At 43.2% G+C, this 21,858-nt stretch overlaps 1 pseudogene; it reads right to left on the bottom strand.

Annotated features, from left to right (window-relative positions):
* The window catches only part of LOC135530493 (myelin regulatory factor-like protein), a 37,260-nt pseudogene that overhangs the window by 10,814 nt on the left and 4,588 nt on the right, over positions 1 to 21,858 (bottom strand).

Genomic DNA, 21,858 nt, shown 5'->3' with positions numbered 1-21,858 from the left:
TTAAGGGTTATGATTTATATTATCACGCTTAAGGGATATTATTTATATTAACATGCTTAAGGGTTATTATTTATATTATATTATCACGCTTAAGGGGTATTATTTATATTATCACGCTTAAGGGATATTATTTATATTAACATGCTTAAGGGTTATTATTTATATTATATTATCACGCTTAAGGGGTATTATTTATATTATCATGCTTAAGGGGTATTATTTATATTATCACGCTTAATGGTTATTATTTATATTATCACGCTTAAGGGTTATTATTTATATTATCACGCTTAAGGGTTATTATTTATATTATCACGCTTAATGGTTATTATTTATATTATCACGCTTAATGGTTATTATTTATATTATCACGCTTAAGGGGTATTATTTATATTATCACGCTTAAGGGGTATTATTTATATTATATTATCATGCTTAAGGGTTATTATTTATATTATATTATCATGCTCAAGGTTATTATTTATATTATATTATCATGCTTAAGGGTTATTATTTATATTATCACGCTTAAGGGTTATTATTTATATTATATTATCATGCTTAAGGTTATTATTTATATTATCACGCTTAAGGGTTATTATTTATATTATATTATCACGCTTAAGGGTTATTATTTATATTATATTATCACGCTTAAGGGTTATTATTTATATTATATTATCACGCTTAAGGGTTATTATTTATATTATATTATCATGCTTAAGGGGTATTATTTATATTATATTATCATGCTTAAGGGTTATTATTTATATTATCACGCTTAAGGGTTATTATTTATATAATCATGCTTAAGGGTTATTATTTATATTATCACGCTTAAGGGTTATTATTTATATTATATTATCATGCTTAAGGGTTATTATTTATATTATATTATCATGCTTAAGGGTTATTATTTATATTATATTATCATGCTTAATGGTTATTATTTATATTATCACGCTTAAGGGTTATTATTTATATTATCACGCTTAAGGGTTATTATTTATATTATCACGCTTAAGGGGTATTATTTATATTAACATGCTTAAGGGTTATTATTTATATTATATTATCACGCTTAAGGGGTATTATATATATTATCACGCTTAAGGGGTATTATTTATATTATCATGCTTAATGGTTATTATTTATATTATCACGCTTAAGGGTTATTATTTATATTATCACGCTTAAGGGTTATTATTTATATTATCACGCTTAAGGGTTATTATTTATATTATATTATCACGCTTAAGGGGTATTATTTATATTATATTATCATGCTTAAGGGTTATTATTTATATTATCACGCTTAAGGGGTATTATTTATATTATCATGCTTAAGGGTTATTATTTATATTATATTATCATGCTTAAGGGTTATTATTTATATTATATTATCATGCTTAAGGGTTATTATTTATATTATATTATCATGCTTAATGGTTATTATTTATATTGTCACGCTTAAGGGTTATTATTTATATTATCACGCTTAAGGGGTATTATTTATATTATATTATCACGCTTAAGGGGTATTATTTATATTATCACGCTTAAGGGTTATTATTTATATTATATTATCACGCTTAAGGGTTATTATTTATATTATATTATCACGCTTAAGGGGTATTATTTATATTATCACGCTTAATGGGTATTTTTTATATTATCACGCTTAATGGTTATTTTTTATATTATCACGCTTAAGGGTTATTATTTATATTATCACGCTTAAGGGTTATTATTTATATTATCACGCTTAAGGGTTATTATTTATATTATCACGCTTAAGGGTTATTATTTATATTATATTATCATGCTTAAGGGTTATTATTTATATTATATTATCATGCTTAAGGGTTATTATTTATATTGTCACGCTTAAGGGTTATTATTTATATTATCACGCTTAAGGGGTATTATTTATATTATATTATCACGCTTAAGGGGTATTATTTATATTATCACGCTTAAGGGTTATTATTTATATTATATTATCATGCTCAAGGTTATTATTTATATTATATTATCATGCTTAAGGGGTTATTATTTATATTATCATGCTTAAGGGGTTATTATTTATATTATCATGCTTAAGGGTTATTATTTATATTATATTATCATGCTTAAGGGGTTATTATTTATATTATCATGCTTAAGGGGTTATTATTTATATTATCATGCTTAAGGGGTTATTATTTATATTATCATGCTTAAGGGGTTATTATTTATATAATCACGCTTAAGGATTATTATTTATTTATATTATCACGCATAAGGGCTATTATTTATATTATCATGCTTAAGGGGTTATTATTTATATTATATTATCACGCTTAAGTGTTATTATTTATATTATCACGCTTAAGGATTATTATTTATTTATATTATCACGCTTAAGGGTTATTATTTATATTATATTAGCATTCTTAAGGGCTATTATTTTATAATGCTTAAGGGTGATTATTTATTTTATAACGCTTGCGGGCCGTCTCTGTCACCAGATCTCAACCCAATTGAACATTTATAGATTCTGAAGCGGTGCCTGAGACCACCGTCAACAAAACACCAAATGATGAATTGTCTGGTGGAATAATGGTGTCACATCCCTCCAATAGGGTTCCAGACATGTGTAGAATCTATGTCAAGGTGCATTGATGCTGTTCTGGCTGGTGGAGACCCAACGCCCCGAGCAAGACACTTCATGTTTCCTTTACTTTGGCAGTTACCTGTATATTGCAGTGCTTCAATATCCAGAGGTATTTTCTAACAAAGCAGTCATACTTTTTGTTTCAATATGAAAGTAACATGAACATCTGCTCCTCAGTTGTCTCAGGAAGTCTTACCAGAAAGCCATTGTTGCTACCAGAATGATCATGCTGACTTGGACAAACTTGTGTTTTAAGCAGCTGTGGAACTTTGCCTACAAGAGAATAAATCTGAATATTAATGGTTTTAGTTTAGTTTAATTCAGACTTGCTGTACACCTGTTCTTATACAAGTATACAGTCTTTCTGCAGTTCTTCCTCACCTTGACAGATTTGAGAGGTGTTGGCTTCTGTGGTGGTGGAACACTGTTGTGCCTGTTTATTTTTCTGTGTGAGACGACACATTATCAACACAACACGTTAAATAATGACAGTTGAAACACGTTAAATAATGACAGTTGAAACACAGCAAGTTAAATAATGACAGTTGAAACACAGCAAGTTAAATAATGACAGTTGAAACACAGCAAGTTAAATAATGACAGTTGAAACACAACACGTTAAATACTGACAGTTGAAACACAACACGTTAAATACTGACAGTTGAAACACAACACGTTAAATACTGACAGTTGAAACACGTTAAATAATGACAGTTGAAGCACAACACGTTAAATACTGACAGTTGAAACACGTTAAATAAGGACAGTTGAAACACGTTAAATAATGACAGTTGAAACACAACACGTTAAATACTGACAGTTGAAACACAACAAGTTAAATAATGACAGTTGAAACACGTTAAATAATGACAGTTGAAACACGTTAAATAATGACAGTTGAAACACAGCAAGTTAAATACTGACAGTTGAAACAACACGTTAAATACTGACAGTTGAAACAACACGTTAAATACTGACAGTTGAAACAACACGTTAAATACTGACAGTTGAAACAACACGTTAAATACTGACAGTTGAAACAACACGTTAAATACTGACAGTTGAAACACGTTAAATAATGACAATTGAAACAACAAGTTAAATGCTGACAGTTGAAACACGTTAAATACTGACAGTTGAAACAACACGTTAAATAATGACAGTTGAAACACAGCACGTTAAATAATGACAGTTGAAACAACACGTTAAATAATGACAGTTGAAACAACACGTTAAATAATGACAGTTGAAACACCACGTTAAATAATGACAGTTGAAACAACACGTTAAATAATGACAGTTGAAACACGTTAAATAATGACAGTTGAAACACGTTAAATAATGACAGTTGAAACAACACGTCAAATAATGACAGTTGAAACACAGCACCTTAAATAATGACAGTTGAAACACAGCACCTTAAATAATGACAGTTGAAACACAGCACCTTAAATAATGACAGTTGAAACACAGCACCTTAAATAATGACAGTTGAAACAACACGTTAAATAATGACAGTTGAAACAACACGTTAAATAATGACAGTTGAAACACAACACGTTAAATAATGACAGTTGAAACACGTTAAATAATGACAGTTGAAACACGTTAAATAATGACAGTTGAAACACAACACGTTAAATAATGACAGTTGAAACACATTAAATACTGACAGTTGAAACACAACACATTAAATAATGACAGTTGAAACACGTTAAATAATGACAGTTGAAACACGTTAAATAATGACAGTTGAAACACGTTAAATAATGACAATTGAAACACGTTAAAATAATGACAGTTGAAACACGTTAAATAATGACAGTTGAAACACGTTAAATAATGACAGTTGAAACACAGCACGTTAAATAATGACAGTTGAAACACGTTAAATAATGACAGTTGAAACACGTTAAATAATGACAGTTGAAACACGTTAAATAATGACAGTTGAAACACAACACATTAAATACTGACAGTTGAAACACAACACATTAAATAATGACAGTTGAAACACGTTAAATAATGACAGTTGAAACACAGCACGTTAAATAATGACAGTTGAAACACGTTAAATAATGACAGTTGAAACACGTTAAATAATGACAATTGAAACACGTTAAAATAATGACAGTTGAAACACGTTAAATAATGACAGTTGAAACACGTTAAATAATGACAGTTGAAACATGTTAAATAATGACAGTTGAAACATGTTAAATAATGACAGTTGAAACACGTTAAATAATGACAGTTGAAACACAACACATTAAATACTGACAGTTGAAACACAACACATTAAATAATGACAGTTGAAACACGTTAAATAATGACAGTTGAAACACGTTAAATAATGACAGTTGAAACACAACACGTTAAATAATGACAGTTGAAACACGTTAAATAATGACAGTTGAAACACGTTAAATAATGACAGTTGAAACACAACACGTTAAATAATGACAGTTGAAACACATTAAATACTGACAGTTGAAACACAACACATTAAATAATGACAGTTGAAACACGTTAAATAATGACAGTTGAAACACGTTAAATAATGACAATTGAAACACGTTAAAATAATGACAGTTGAAACACGTTAAATAATGACAGTTGAAACACGTTAAATAATGACAGTTGAAACACGTTAAATAATGACAGTTGAAACACAGCACGTTAAATAATGACAGTTGAAACGCGTTAAATAATGACAGTTGAAACACGTTAAATAATGACAGTTGAAACACGTTAAATAATGACAGTTGAAACACAACACGTTAAATAATGACAGTTGAAACACAACACGTTAAATAATGACAGTTGAAACACAACACGTTAAATAATGACATTTGAAACAACACGTTAAATAATGATATTTGAAACAACACGTTAAATAATGACATTTGAAACAACACGTTAAATAATGACATTTGAAACAACACGTTAAATAATGACATTTGAAACAACACGTTAAATAATGACATTTGAAACAACACGTTAAATAATGACATTTGAAACAACACGTTAAATAATGACATTTGAAACAACACGTTAAATAATGACATTTGAAACAACACGTTAAATAATGACAGTTGAAACAACACGTTAAATAATGACAGTTTAAAATGTATTAGGAAACCAAAGAACGTTGAGCATTCAGTCATCCAGTCCATTACAAGTACAAACTCAGTCCTTCCAAAAGGCGAGATTCCTAAACTACAATAAAGTGGAGATATTTGACAGTACAGGAGCCATAAAGCAGAAGCCGTAGGGCTGTTATGGTTGAGCTGAGAAAGTGTTGATGGTCCCCATGAGAGTGACCCTGGTCATAAAGACAGACACACAACGCATCCAGAACTCAACCATCCTCAGTACAGCCCCACCGTCTCATACACACCAGGCTGTATCACAACCGGCCGTGATTGGGAGTCCCATAGGGCGGCACACAATTGGCCCAGCGTCGTACGGGTTTGGCCGGTGTTGGCTGTCATTGTAAATAAGAATTTGTTCTTAACTGACTTGCCTAGTTATATAAAGGTTAAATAAAATTGAATTTTTTTTAAAAACACAGCAGGGATCTGAAAAGAGTCCCTGAGTACCTGACTAAACCGACTGGCTGAATGTACTAAAACAAATGTTTTTATGTTGGGTGAAAATCTCTCAGTGTCTCCAAATTATTTTGAAAACTGAAAGAGAACTTGTAGGCAATAGGCCATAGAGAATAGCACCCCCTGGTGGCACTGTGACATTACCCTTTAGTGCTGCTGTTGGCAGGGTTGCTGCTGTTAGCAGGGCTGCCCATGTCCTTTAGCTTGGCTGACCGGGTGTTCCACACCTCCAGCTCCTGAATCCTGTTCTCCAGGTTGTCAGTCACCTTACACAGTTGCTTCACAGCCCCTACATTCTCCATGAAGATCTGCTCCTATGGGGGACAAATAGCATAGTATTTTCTTCTTCAAACTAAAACTTTATCTTATTTTTTATTTAACTTGGCAAGTCAGTTAAGAACACATTCTTATTTACAATGACAGCCTACCCGGGAACAGTGGGTTAACTGCCTTGTTCAGTGGCACAAAGACAGATTTTTTTCCTTGTCATCTCGGGGATTCGATCCAGCAACCTTTTGGTTACTGGCCCACCGCAATGAACACTAGGCTACCCTGCCTCTAACCACTAGGCTCCCCTGCCTCTAACCACTAGGCTCCCCTGCCTCTAACCACTAGGCTCCCCTGCCTCTAACCACTAGGATCCCCTGCCTCTAACCACTAGGATCCCCTGCCTCTAACCACTAGGATCCCCTGCCTCTAACCACTAGGATCCCCTGCCTCTAACCACTAGGATCCCCTGCCTCTAACCACTAGGATCCCCTGCCTCTAACCACTAGGATCCCCTGCCTCTAACCACTAGGATCCCCTGCCTCTAACCACTAGGCTCCCCAGCCTCTAACCACTAGGCTCCCCTGCCTCTAACCACTAGGCTCCCCTGCCTCTAACCACTAGGCTCCCCTGCCTCTAACCACTAGGCTCCCCTGCCTCTAACCACTAGGCTCCCCTGGCTCTAACCACTAGGCTCCCCTGCCTCTAACCACTAGGCTCCCCTGCCTCTAACCACTAGGATCCCCTGCCTCTAACCACTAGGATCCCCTGCCTCTAACCCCTAGGCTACCCTGCCTCTAACCACTAGGCTACCCTGCCTCTAACCACTAGGCTACCCTGCCTCTAACCACTAGGCTACCCTGCCTCTAACCACTAGGCTACCCTGCCTCTAACCACTAGGCTACCCTGCCTCTAACCACTAGGCTACCCTGCCTCTAACCACTAGGCTCCCCAGCCTCTAACCACTAGGCTCCCCTGCCTCTAACCACTAGGCTCCCCTGCCTCTAACCACTAGGCTCCCCTGCCTCTAACCACTAGGCTCCCCTGCCTCTAACCACTAGGCTCCCCTGCCTCTAACCACTAGGCTCCCCTGGCTCTAACCACTAGGCTCCCCTGCCTCTAACCACTAGGCTCCCCTGCCTCTAACCACTAGGCTCCCCTGCCTCTAACCACTAGGCTCCCCTGCCTCTAACCACTAGGATCCCCTGCCTCTAACCACTAGGCTACCCTGCCTCTAACCACTAGGCTACCCTGCCTCTAACCACTAGGCTACCCTGCCTCTAACCACTAGGCCACCCTGCCTCTAACCACTAGGCCACCCTGCCTCTAACCACTAGGCCACCCTGCCTCTAACCACTAGGCTACCCTGCCTCTAACCACTAGGCTACCCTGCCTCTAACCACTAGGCTACCCTGCCTCTAACCACTAGGCTTCCTGCCTCTAACCACTAGGCTACCCTGCCTCTAACCACTAGGCTTCCCTGCCGCCCCAAAGTGGGACCATAACTCAGATCTCTTGACAATCCTCATACTGATTATCACACTGATCATATGTTATCAGGCCTTAAATCTCATGCGGACGGACACGTACTTTGTCCACCATGAGGAAGTTGTGGATCTTCTCTCCGTCGCTACAGGTGATGTCCCCCACCACTTTGACAGCAGTGGGCAGCAGCTCCTTCACCTCCTGGGCTAGGATGCCCGTTTCATGTATGTGATCGATCCCCATCTCTGAGGCGAACTCAGGCTTGTAGTCATACTCCACAATCCTCATCTGAGATATTCTCTTCAACTGCTCTGTTGAATCCACCTACACAGTTGAAATATTGTCCCGTCAGGTACGATATCATTCCCTGGGCCACTGTGAAGGCATTTCTATGTTCCTTCCTGTTATTTCACACCAAAATCCTTATTTTGATAGCTATTATATAAGAGCATGTGCTGCTTCCTACCTCTTGTATGTTGTGTTTTGCGCGGCGGTCGGAGGGATGCATAACCTGCCCCATGATCTTAGCGTTGCCACAGACCACCAGGGCTTCATCGGGGGTGTCTGTGTTGATGCCCACCCTCCCCTGGCACACCACCGCGTCCGGAGCCTGTCCTCGTTGCCACAACACCTCACTGTCGTTCTCAAACTGGCCCGGGTTCGACGCCTGTAGTGGAGGAACACGAAAGAGTTTAGAGTTCTGGTAACGGTTGGTTCCATTCAGATCACGGTGCATTCTAGAACTAATTGTCCAATGGAATCATGGTAGGAACTACATTTGATTTAGTTTTTATATATTCTTTATTTAATCTTAATTTTAGCAAGGAGTCCCATGCTTTAGTACTTAGTGCTTGAGTCTCATGCTTTTAAATACTTTAGTATAGGGTTCCCCAACTGGTGTCCTCCGCGCCGAATTTGGCCCCTGGGGTGGTCTCATTTGGCCCCCCAAGTTTTCAGAGAGAAAAAAAAGAATACATCTGCTTAACAGTTGATGATCCCTGCTTTGGTACTTCTGGTTCAGTACTGACCCTGACTACGATCCTCTCTGACATGAACGCTATCAGCAGGTAACTCTCTTCCCTCACTGTGGCGTACAGACCCACCACCATCAGGAAGTACCTGGTCATAACACAAGGACACATGGAACGACATGTTGAAACTGCTTTCAATGCCGATATTAGTAGCACGGCAGTAGCACGGCAGTAGCACGGCAGTAGCACGGCTGTAACACGGCAGTAGCACGGCAGTAGCACGGCAGTAGCACGGCAGTAACACGGCTGTAACACGGCTGTAACACGGCAGTAACACGGCAGTAACACGGCAGTAACACGGCTGTAACACGGCTGTAACACGGCAGTAACACGGCAGTAACACGGCAGTAACACGGCAGTAACACGGCAGTGACACGGCTATAACACGGCAGTGACACGGCAGTGACACGGCAGTGACACGGCAGTGACACGGCAATAACACGGCAATAACACGGCAATAACACGGCAATAACACGGCAATAACACGGCAATAACACGGCAATAACACGGCAATAACAAACCTCTGGTCAGGGTTGGGTTTCCCCTTCTTCCTCATGTTGTTGGCAGTGGTCTCACTGAAGTGCAGTCTTCCCAGAGTAACTCTCGTGATCTTGTCCCCTGGTAGACTCACTCTGATGGACGAGATGTTATTCAGATATTTAGGCCCGAGATTCAACACAAATCGCCCCTTTTTTGGCTATGCACCGTATACCTCTTGAATCACAGTTGTGTCATTGTTCAGAATTGAATGACAGATTACACTCCCAACGTTGAACACGGCAGTCCACAGTACAGAGTATAGTGACATGGAGGACGGGACACTCACTTGACTGGCAGGAATGGCTTCTTGCTGCGATCCGGCTGGGACTGCTCTATGGTGACTTGGTGAGTCTGTGCCTCAAGCTGCAGAGAACAAACGGTCAAAGTATAGATTACTAGCAGGGTTGATGAGAACAAACGGTCAAAGTATAGATACCTAGCAGGGTTGATGAGAACAAACGGTCAAAGTATAGATAACTAGCAGGGTTGGGGAGAACAAACGGTCAAAGTATAGATAACTAGCAGGGTTGGGGAGAACAAACGGTCAAAGTATAGATAACTAGCAGGGTTGATGAGAACAAACGGTCAAAGTATAGATAACTAGCAGGGTTGATGAGAACAAACGGTCAAAGTATAGATAACTAGTAGGGTTGGGGAGAACAAACAGTCAAAGTATAGATAACTAGCAGGGTTGGGGAGAACAAACGGTCAAAGTATAGATAACTAGCAGGGTTGATGAGAACAAACGGTCAAAGTATAGATAACTAGTAGGGTTGGGGAGAACAAACAGTCAAAGTATAGATAACTAGCAGGGTTGGGGAGAACAAACGGTCAAAGTATAGATAACTAGCAGGGTTGGGGAGAACAAACGGTCAAAGTATAGATAACTAGCAGGGTTGGGGAGAACAAACGGTCAAAGTATAGATAACTAGCAGGGTTGATGAGAACAAACAGTCAAAGTATAGATAACTAGCAGGGTTGATGAGAACAAACGGTCAAAGTATAGATAACTAGCAGGGTTGGGGAGAACAAACAGTCAAAGTATAGATAACTAGCAGGGTTGGGGAGAACAAACGGTCAAAGTATAGATAACTAGCAGGGTTGGGGAGAACAAACGGTCAAAGTATAGATAACTAGCAGGGTTGATGAGAACAAACGGTCAAAGTATAGATAACTAGCAGGGTTGATGAGAACAAACGGTCAAAGTATAGATAACTAGTAGGGTTGGGGAGAACAAACAGTCAAAGTATAGATAACTAGCAGGGTTGGGGAGAACAAACGGTCAAAGTATAGATAACTAGCAGGGTTGATGAGAACAAACGGTCAAAGTATAGATAACTAGTAGGGTTGGGGAGAACAAACAGTCAAAGTATAGATAACTAGCAGGGTTGGGGAGAACAAACGGTCAAAGTATAGATAACTAGCAGGGTTGGGGAGAACAAACGGTCAAAGTATAGATAACTAGCAGGGTTGGGGAGAACAAACGGTCAAAGTATAGATAACTAGCAGGGTTGGGGAGAACAAACGGTCAAAGTATAGATAACTACCAGGGTTGGGGAGAACAAACGGTCAAAGTATAGATAACTAGCAGGGTTGGGGAGAACAAACAGTCAAAGTATAGATAACTAGCAGGGTTGGGGAGTAACGGGGGCATTTAGAAAGTCATCTACCCAACTCTGCTAACTTACATACTGACATCATCTGAAGTAGTCTGCCGAGGTCAAACGCTGATGTTCCAGGGAAGTTTGTGTTGCATATTTGGACGGCGTTAAACTAACCTTCACGCCAAACACCTTGACGTGGAAGCTCTCTATCGGCGCAGGGCCGTTGGGGGTTTTGACGTACAGGGGGTCTCCGGCCATCCCTACGTGAACTGTGACCTGAAAATGGTTCTTTTTCTGACACACAAAGGACTCGTCAGCTGTGGAGTAGTTGAAACCTTTATCGGTGTCCACATGGTAAGCGGGGGAAGGGCTGTGGAGAGACGATAGAGCGAGCTACACTGAGTGACAAAACATTAAGAACACCTGCTCTTTCCATGACACACACTGACCAGGTGAATCCAGGTGAAAGATATGATCCCTTATTGATGTCACCTGTTAAATCCACTTCAAATCAGTATAGATGAAGTTGGAGGAGACGTGTTAAAGAAGGAGTTTAAAGCCCTGAGACAACGGAGACATGGATTGTGTTTGTGTCAGAGGGTGGAGGGGCAAGACAACATATTTAAGAGCCTTTGAACAGGGTAGCCCTTAACTGTGGTATATTGGCAATGTACCACAAACTTATGAGATGCCTTTTTGCTATTTTAAACTGGTTACCAACGTAATTAGAATAGTAAAAATACATGTTGTGGTATACTGTCTGATATACCACATCTTTCAGCCAATCAGCATTCAGGGCTCAAACCACCCAATTTATAATTATGAATGACCAAGTACGATAAGAATAACATACAGTAGGAGTCAATTGTGTCCATTTAATACTATAATTTAACCAAATGGGGTTTGTTTACAACGACTCACGACTAAAACGATTTTACTGCTGGCTAAGAAATGACTAAGATACTACTGATGAGTTATGACATTGTCAGACATGGAAAGTGAAAAATATTTGCTCCCCCTGCGCTTAACTTGAACAAAAACCAGTCCCTTAAAAGAATGCAGCGTTAGTTGAATAGCCTTTGAGTTTAGAGACGAAGACAGGCAGTTTAGAAGGCATGAGCCTCGTGAAGAGTGAGGGAACGTCAAGGCAGAAGGACACTCACAGGATGTCATAGTTACTGTTGTAGAGCGGTGTCCACAGGCCAGGCTGGTAGCGATCCCAGGTGAGGAGCTGATAGGTCCCCATCCCAGAGCTGCTCTCTGTGGCCCCGTCACTGTCATAGGACGGGACGTCACCGCCTCCCCTCTCAGAGCCCCCTGCTATAGGAACAGCTGCTAAATGGTTCTGTACCTCAAGGGGTTCTGTTCGTCTTCTCTTCCTACAGTCAGGTAATATAAGCCTGTGGAGGAAGAGGAGGAGGAAGAGGATAAGAGGGAACTGTTAAAACATTCATATCCCGTTGAAGTAAAATATATTTTGACTGTCATTCTCAAACTGATACAGTGGGGCAACAAAGTATTTAGTCAGCCACCAATTGTGCAAGTTCTCCCACTTAAAAAGATGAGGGAGGCCTGTAATTTTCATCATAGGTACACTTCAACTATGACAGACAAAATGAGAAAGAGTTTGGAGTGTGACTGTTTGAGGTTGTGGACAGGTGTCTTTTATACTGATAACAAGTTCAAACAGATGCCATTAATACAGGTAACGAGTGGAGGACAGAGAAGCCTCTTAAAGAAGAAGTTACAGGTCTGTGAGAGTCAGAAATCTTGCTTGTTTGTAGGTGACCAAATACTTATTTTCCACCATTATTTGCAAATAAATTCATTAAAAATCCTACAATGTGATTTTCTGGATTTTTTTCCCTCATTTTGTATGTCATAGTTGAAGTGTACCTATGATAAATTACAAGCCTCTCATCTTTTTAAGTGGGAGAACTTGCACAATTGGTGGTTGACTAAGTACTTTTTTGCCCCACTGTATGTACTATGCGGTAGTTTAGTAGTTTATGTACCCAAATGTACTGAACGGTAGTTTAGTAGTTTATGTACTGTAGTTTAGTAGTTTATGTACTGTACAGTAGTTTAGTAGTTTATGTGCTGTACGGTAGTTTAGTAGTTTATGTGCTGTACGGTAGTTTAGTAGTTTATGTGCTGTACGGTAGTTTAGTAGTTTATGTGCTGTACACGGTAGTTTAGTAGTTTATGTGCTGTACGGTAGTTTAGTAGTTTATGCACTGTAGTTTAGTAGTAGTTCTCACCCTGTGTATTGACCAGCTGTGGGAGGCAGGTATGAATATCCTGGTTCTGAAGGGCATCCAGGCACAGGTAGTCGGCAGGATGAGGGCAGCCCGAGGCCTGGGGCTAGGCATGGGGCTTGGCCTGGAGGTAGTTCTGGGACCAGGGGTGCGTTGGCCCTGGGGTAGCTGTCTGCCAGGCCCTGGCGTGGAGGAGGCTGATGCTGCTGGAGAGCCTTGTGGTGGACGGGCGGTGTGGGGGCAGTGTTAGCCTGTATATAACTCTCCCTGGGCTCAGGTAGTGGGGGTGGTGGAGGGGGGGGTTGTGGGGCAGTGAGCCTGGAGATGTGTCTGCCTTGGTGTAAGAGTTAGTCAGCCCCTGGTGGTATGGCAGTCCTGGGTGTGGTGGGGGTTGTGGTGCCAGCTCTTTATATCGGCACGATGAGGCTGGAGGACGTGTCACTGTCTGAAAGACTTCCTGGTTGCAGTAGCTCAAGTCTAGGTTAAGAACGGGGCGAAGGCAGTCCAATCATTCATTAAAATAGGAACATTTTATTATTATGACATGGTTGTACTGTTTGTAACACTTGGCATTAAAAGAGATTCCTATCAACCGTTGTTGATAAGTTATTGCCAATAAAGGAAGAGGTTTCATTTTCACAGTGGCTCACCTGGTATCTGCGGAGGTGAACACGGTTCTGAACCAGAATCTGGTGGTGACTCTGGTAACATGCTGGGAAGACAAAAGACACAGTCAGACGTGGCCCTCCAAAGACACAGTCAGACATGTCCCTCCAAAGACACAGTCAGACACGGCCCTCCAAAGACACAGTCAGACATGTCCCTCCAAAGACACAGTCAGACACGGCCCTCCAAAGACACAGTCACAGTCAGACATGTCCCTCCAAAGACACAGTCAGACATGGCCCTCCAAAGACACAGTCACAGTCAGACATGTCCCTCCAAAGACACAGTCAGACACGGCCCTCCAAAGACACAGTCAGACACGGCCCTCCAAAGACACAGTCAGACACGGCCCTCCAAAGACACAGTCACAGTCAGACACGGCCCTCCAAAGACACAGTCAGACACGGCCCTCCAAATACACAGTCAGACATGTCCCTCCAAAGACACAGTCAGACACGGCCCTCCAAATACACAGTCAGACATGTCCCTCCAAAGACACAGTCAGACACGGCCCTCCAAAGACACAGTCAGACATGTCCCTCCAAAGACACAGTCAGACGTGGCCCTCCAAATACACAGTCAGACGTGGCCCTCCAAAGACACAGTCAGACATGTCCCTCCAAAGTCACAGTCACAGTCAGACGTGGCCCTCCAAAGGCACAGTCAGACGTGGCCCTCCAAAGTCACAGTCAGACATGGCCCTCCAAAGACACAGTCAGACATGGCCCTCCAAAGTCACAGTCACAGTCAGACGTGGCCCTCCAAAGTCACAGTCACAGTCAGACGTGGCCCTCCAAAGACACAGTCAGACACGGCCCTCCAAAGACAGTCAGACACGGCCCTCCAAAGACACAGTCAGAGTCAGACATGTCCCTCCAAAGACACAGTCAGACACGGCCCTCCAAAGACACAGTCAGACATGTCCCTCCAAAGACACAGTCAGACATGTCCCTCCAAAGACACAGTCAGACACGGCCCTCCAAAGACAGTGAGACACGTCCCTCCAAAGACACAGTCACAGTCAGACATGTCCCTCCAAAGACACAGTCAGACACGGCCCTCCAAAGACACAGTCAGACATGTCCCTCCAAAGACACAGTCAGACATGTCCCTCCAAAGTCACAGTCAGACACGGCCCTCCAAAGTCACAGTCACAGTCAGACGTGGCCCTCCAAAGGCACAGTCAGACGTGGCCCTCCAAAGTCACAGTCAGACATGGCCCTCCAAAGACACAGTCAGACATGGCCCTCCAAAGTCACAGTCACAGTCAGACGTGGCCCTCCAAAGTCACAGTCACAGTCAGACGTGGCCCTCCAAAGACACAGTCAGACACGGCCCTCCAAAGACAGTCAGACACGGCCCTCCAAAGACACAGTCAGAGTCAGACATGTCCCTCCAAAGACACAGTCAGACACGGCCCTCCAAAGACACAGTCAGACATGTCCCTCCAAAGACACAGTCAGACATGTCCCTCCAAAGACACAGTCAGACACGGCCCTCCAAAGACAGTGAGACACGTCCCTCCAAAGACACAGTCACAGTCAGACATGTCCCTCCAAAGACACAGTCAGACACGGCCCTCCAAAGACACAGTCAGACATGTCCCTCCAAAGACACAGTCAGACATGTCCCTCCAAAGTCACAGTCAGACACGGCCCTCCAAAGACACAGTCAGACATGGCCCTCCAAAGACACAGTCAGACATGGCCCTCCAAAGACACAGTCAGACATGGCCCTCCAAAGACACAGTCAGACATGGCCCTCCAAAGACAAGGTTACTAGAACTAGCCTCTCTCTCTGCTTACCTAACGTGTCATTGTCTTGACTAGTTAACAACAAAGCCTACAGCTGTAGCTGTTGGTGCCATGGTGGAGAGCTGCCCACCTGCAGCAGGTACAGTGTAGGGCAGGAACAAAAGCCTGCAGAACCAGTAGGTCTCCAGGAGGAGGGTTGGCCACCCCAGCTCTAGCATTGTGCCGTTGTGTTGTGAACACTTATGTGTGTCATCCATTCCATTTAACACAGCTGCTGTGTTTAAGGGGGGTAGATGGACTAAGAACATGGATGCTCACCAGGTATTAGATGGTCCTGGAAACAGATTTACCCTCAGGTACAATAAAGTAAACATGGATGCTCACCAGGTATTAGATGGTCCTGGAAACAGATTTACCCTCAGGTACAATAAAGTAAACATGGATGCTTACAATGTTGGGTCCATGTCGTTGCTGAGGTACTGTTCCAGTATGCTGGTGTCCACCACAGCCCTCTCCAGGACCCCACTCATATCCTGGCATCCTGGAAACAAACACACTTTTCATTACATTTCACAAGTGCCTCATTCTGGTTCACCTGCTCTCCTCTAAATCTTGCTCCCTCTCCCAATCTTGCTCTCTTTATCTGTAAAAATCTTGCTCTAAAAATCTTGCTCCCTCCCTCTCTGCAAATCTTGCTCCCTCTCTCTCTTTAAATCTTGCTCCCTCTCTCTCTTTAAATCTTGCTCCCCCTCTCTCTAAATCTTGCTCCCTCTCTCTTTAAATCTTGCTCCCTCTCTCTCTTTAAATCTTGCTCCCTCTCTCTCTTTAAATCTTGCTCCCTCTCTCTCTCTAAATCTTGCTCCCTCTCTCTCTCTAAATCTTGCTCCCTCTCTCTCTTTAAATCTTGCTCCCCCTCTCTCTAAATCTTGCTCCCTCTCTCTCTTTAAATCTTGCTCCCTCTCTCTCTTTAAATCTTGCTCCCTCTCTCTCTTTAAATCTTGCTCCCTCTCTCTCTTTAAATCTTGCTCCCTCTCTCTCTCTAAATCTTGCTCCCTCTCTCTCTCTAAATCTTGCTCCCTCTCTCTCTTTAAATCTTGCTCCCCCTCTCTCTAAATCTTGCTCCCTCTCTCTTTAAATCTTGCTCCTCTCTCTCTTTAAATCTTGCTCCCTCTCTCTCTTTAAATCTTGCTCCCTCTCTCTCTTTAAATCTTGCTCCCTCTCTCTCTCTAAATCTTGCTCCCTCTCTCTCTCTAAATCTTGCTCCCTCTCTCTCTCTAAATCTTGCTCCCTCTCTCTCTCTAAATCTTGCTCTCTCTCTCTCTCTCTCTAAATCTTGCTCCCTCTCTCTCTAAATCTTGCTCCCTCTCTCTCTCTAAATCTTGCTCCCTCTCTCTCTCTAATTCTTGCTCACTCTTCCCCTCTCTTTCTCTCTAAATCTTTCTCTCTAAATCTTGCTCCCTCTCTCTCACTCAAGATTTTGCTCTCTCTCTCTCCCCTACAAAGCATGAATCTGCCAAGGTTATAGGTCACCAGGTGAAACTAACCCATCGTTAATATCAGTATGTAACCATTACAGCGTATCAAAGTGTGGTCCATCACCTACAGGCTCGCTATAGCCTGCCCTATACATGGCTCCCTGTCCTGTAGGAGACAGTAGTGACCACTGTTATCAGCCAGGACACAGCTCTCATAGAGGCTCCCTGTCCTGTAGGAGACAGTAGTAATCACTGCTATCAGCCAGGACACAGCTCTCATAGCGGCTCCCTGTCCTGTAGGAGACAGTAGTAATCACTGCTATCAGCCAGGACACAGCTCTCATAGAGGCTCCCTGTCCTGTAGGAGACAGTAGTAATCACTGCTATCAGCCAGGACACAGCTCTCATAGAGGCTCCCTGTACTGTAGGAGACAGTAGTAATCACTGTTATCAGCCAGGACACAGCTCTCATAGAGGCTCCATGTCCTGTAGGAGACAGTAGTAATAACTGCTATCAGCCAGGACACAGCTCTCATAGAGGCTCCCTGGCCTGTAGGAGACAGTAGTAATAACTGTTATCAGCCAGGACACAGCTCTCATAGAGGCTCCCTGTCCTGTAGGAGACAGCAGTAATCACTGTTATCAGCCAGAAAAGAGGCAGGTCGCTAGAAGAAATGACTGCTCAGTGTGTGCTGTGGTTGATGTCCCAGTCCTGCTGTGTATCTACTGTGTGTACACTCCCCTGCGTATTACATGTAGGCAGAAGCTTAGTGTCTGGTCCCATATATACTGCTTAAATACACCAGAAGTGAATTTAGTCCAAATACTTATGACCCCTTCAAATCAAATCTTTATTAGTCACATGCTCCGTATACAACAGGTAGACCTTACAGTGAAATGCTTACTTACTTACGAGCCCGAAAACCAACAGTGCAGTTTCAAAAAAAATACTGGGGAGGACAAGATACATAAAGGACATTTATTTCTAAAATGGTCAAACAGAAATATATGAAAGTATCCTCAAATTTAAAAAAAAAAGGTGACATTCTGTACTGTTGCTTTATATAAAACATTTGAACTCAAATCCAAAATGCTGGAGTTTAGAGCCAAATGAAATGTTTTTGCTTCACTGTCCAAATGCATCAGTAGGGGAGTCTATGTCTACGGTGAGCTCACCTCAGAGCCATATACAGCCTGTATATAGATGTACACACACAGTACTGGCTGGGCTCTGCTTCCAACACATCAGTGTAGTGACTAGGACAGGACACATATTATGGACAAGACCTGGGTAAAATACATACCTAGCATACCAAATACATACCTAGCATACCAAATACATACCAAATACATACCTAGCATACCAAATACATACCTTGCATACCAAATACATACCTAGCATACCAAATACATACCTAGCATACCAAATACATACCTAGCATACCAAATGCATACCAAGCATACCAAATGCATACCAAATACATACCTAGTATACCAAATACATACTTAGCATGTACCCAAGTTAAATGCAAGGAGACATTTTACAGTCACAAACACTCACGCAACAAACAAAGACCTGAACTTAAAAAACATTTTTTAAAGTTCTTTAAAGAATGTCCTTCTAGCTTGTCCCTGAGAGTGATGCGTTTGGCCTTGATCTAATTACTGTGTGACTGATTGTGGGACAGGTGGCCTTGAGCTGCCCATGACGTCAGAGCTCTGCTGCACCTGTGTAGATACGGGGCTGGGAAGTGTCTCTGGTCTGCTAACTCTATGACCGTATTGCAATTGTCATAAGCATCTTATCTGTCCTCGTATGCTGTCCATTTTTAGCCTACAAAACATGAAATAACTGGCTCCTTTGAACTTTAACTCCAGATATGGAATGTGTGAGTAGGGAAGAGGACCACGCTTTCGTAGAACTATCAACACAGAACCGGGATCTTTTATTTCAGCTCTTGAAACATGTGACCAACACTTTACATTTATATTTGTTTTCAGTATACATGGTCAGTCACCGGCTTCATTAGGAAATGTGTTGATGATGTTGTACCCACAATAACAATCCGGACATACCCCCAACCAAAAACCCTGGATGAACGGAGATATCCGTGCAATGCAGAGAGCCCGTACTGCAGCATTCAATGTCAGCAGAATGGATCCCGATGACTCTGTGGGGCGCTGAATTGATGTTCCACAACTCAGACTCACAACGCATGTGGCAAGGACCACAGACTATCACAGACTACAAAAGGCAAATCCAGCTGTGTGGTGCCCACCGAAGCTCCCAGCTGAGTTTAACACATTCTATTCTTGTTTCGAGGCATACAATAGCAAGACAATCCGGGAAGACTCTCGCTCCTCCAGACAACCAGGAAGTCTCTCGCTCCTCCAGACAACCAGGAAGTCTCTCGCTCCTCCAGACAACCCGGGAAGTCTCTCGCTCCTCCAGACAACCCGGGAAGACTCTCGCTCCTCCAGACAACCCGGAAAGTCTCTCGCTCCTCCAGACAACCCGGGAAGTCTCTCGCTCCTCCAGACAACCCGGGAAGTCTCTCGCTCCTCCAGACAACCCGGGAAGTCTCTCGCTCCTCCAGACAACCCGGGAAGTCTCTCGCTGCTCCAGACAACCCGGGAAGTCTCTCGCTCCTCCAGACAACCCGGGAGTCTCTCGCTCCTCCAGACAACCAGGAAGTCTCTCGCTCCTCCAGACAACCAGGAAGTCTCTCGCTCCTCCAGACAACCAGGAAGTCTCTCGCTCCTCCAGACAACCAGGAAGTCTCTCGCTCCTCCAGACAACCAGGAAGTCTCTCGCTCCTCCAGACAACCAGGAAGTCTCTCGCTCCTCCAGACAACCAGGAAGTCTCTCGCTCCTCCAGACAACCAGGAAGTCTCTCGCTCCTCCAGACAACCAGGAAGTCTCTCGCTCCTCCAGACAACCAGGAAGTCTCTCGCTCCTCCAGACAACCAGGAAGTCTCTCGCTGCTCCAGACAACCAGGTGCTTTCACTCTCTGAGGTTGATGTGAGGAAAACTCTCAGAAGAAGAGTGAATACTCCCTGTCTTCAGAGTGTGTGCTGACCAGCTAGTCTTCTCTGACATCTTCAACCTGTCCCTGTCCCAGGCTGTAGTCCCCACCTGCTTTAAGGAGACCACCATCATCCCAGTGCCCAAGAAAAATAAAGTGGCACGCCCAAATGTCTATCGCCCCGTCGCGCTCACCTCAGTCCTCATGAAGTGCCCGGAGAGGCTGGTCATGGCCCACATCAAGGCCAGCATGTCAGGCCCACTGGACCCACTTACACCTGGAAAGAGGAACACCTATGTGAGAATGCTGTTCATTGACTACAGTTCAGCATTCAACACTATTGTTCCCTCAAGTTTGTTACCAAACTCAAAGCCCTGGGTCAGGACACCTGACGGGCAGACCACAGGCTGTGAGGATTGGCAACAACACCTTCTCCACAGAGGGCCCCCCCGGGGGTGTGTCCCCAGTCCTCTGCTGTACTTCCTGTTCATCCACCATTCACGACTGTGTGGCTTTGCACCACACCAACTCCATCATCTAGTCTCCATGACGACACCACGGTTGTAGGCCTGATAACCTACCAAGAACAACGAGTCAGCCTATAGGGAGGAGGTAAGTGAACTGGCATTGTGGTGTCAGGACAACAAACTCTCCATCAATGTCAGCAACAACAACCAAAAATGAGTTTGTTGTTGACTTCAGGAAGCAGAGGAGGGAACACGCCCCGATCCACATCAGCGGGACTGCGGTAGAGAGAGTCACGCGTTTTAAGTTCCTCGGCATCCACATCACAGAGTACTTATCATGGACAGACAACACCACCTCTCTTGTCAAGAGGGCACAACAGCGTCTCTACTTCCTAAGGCGGCTGAAGAAATTCGGCATCCTAACTAACCCGGGTCCTCTCCAAATACAACCACTGCACCATCGAGAGCAACTTTGGGAAGATGAACTTTGGGTCATCGTAACACCTGACGGGTGATCATTTGACTGTTCTGAAAGGTTAGAGACATCGAATCAGAGCCTTTCTCCCTCTCTCTCTCCCCCACCCCCTCTCCCCCCCAGGACCCCCTCGCTCTCTCCCCCACCCCCTCGCCACCCTCCCCCTCTCCAACCCCCCCCCCTCTCTCCTCCACCCCACCCCACCCTCTCTCCCGCTCCCCTCTCTCACCCCCTCTCTCTCCCTTTCCCCCTCTTTCTCCCTTTCCCCCTCTCTCTCCCTTTCCCCCTCTCTCTCTCCCTTTCCCCCTCTCTCTCTCCCTTTCCCCCTCTCTCTCCTCCACCCCACCCCTCTCTCTCTCCCTTTCCCCCTCTCTCTCCCTTTCCCCCTCTCTCTCTCCCTTTCCCCCTCTCTCTCCCTTTCCCCCTCTCTCTCCCTTTCCCCCCCTCTCTCCCTTTCCCCCTCTCTCTCTCCCTTTCCCCCTCTCTCTCCCCCACCCCCTCTCCCCCCAGGACCCCCTCGCTCTCTCCCCAACCCCCTCGCC

Source organism: Oncorhynchus masou, unplaced genomic scaffold, assembly GCF_036934945.1.
Source record: "Oncorhynchus masou masou isolate Uvic2021 unplaced genomic scaffold, UVic_Omas_1.1 unplaced_scaffold_1354, whole genome shotgun sequence".
Taxonomy (NCBI): domain Eukaryota; kingdom Metazoa; phylum Chordata; class Actinopteri; order Salmoniformes; family Salmonidae; genus Oncorhynchus; species Oncorhynchus masou.
The sequence above is the reverse complement of the archived record's forward strand: the minus strand, read 5'-3'. Positions and strand labels throughout refer to the sequence as shown.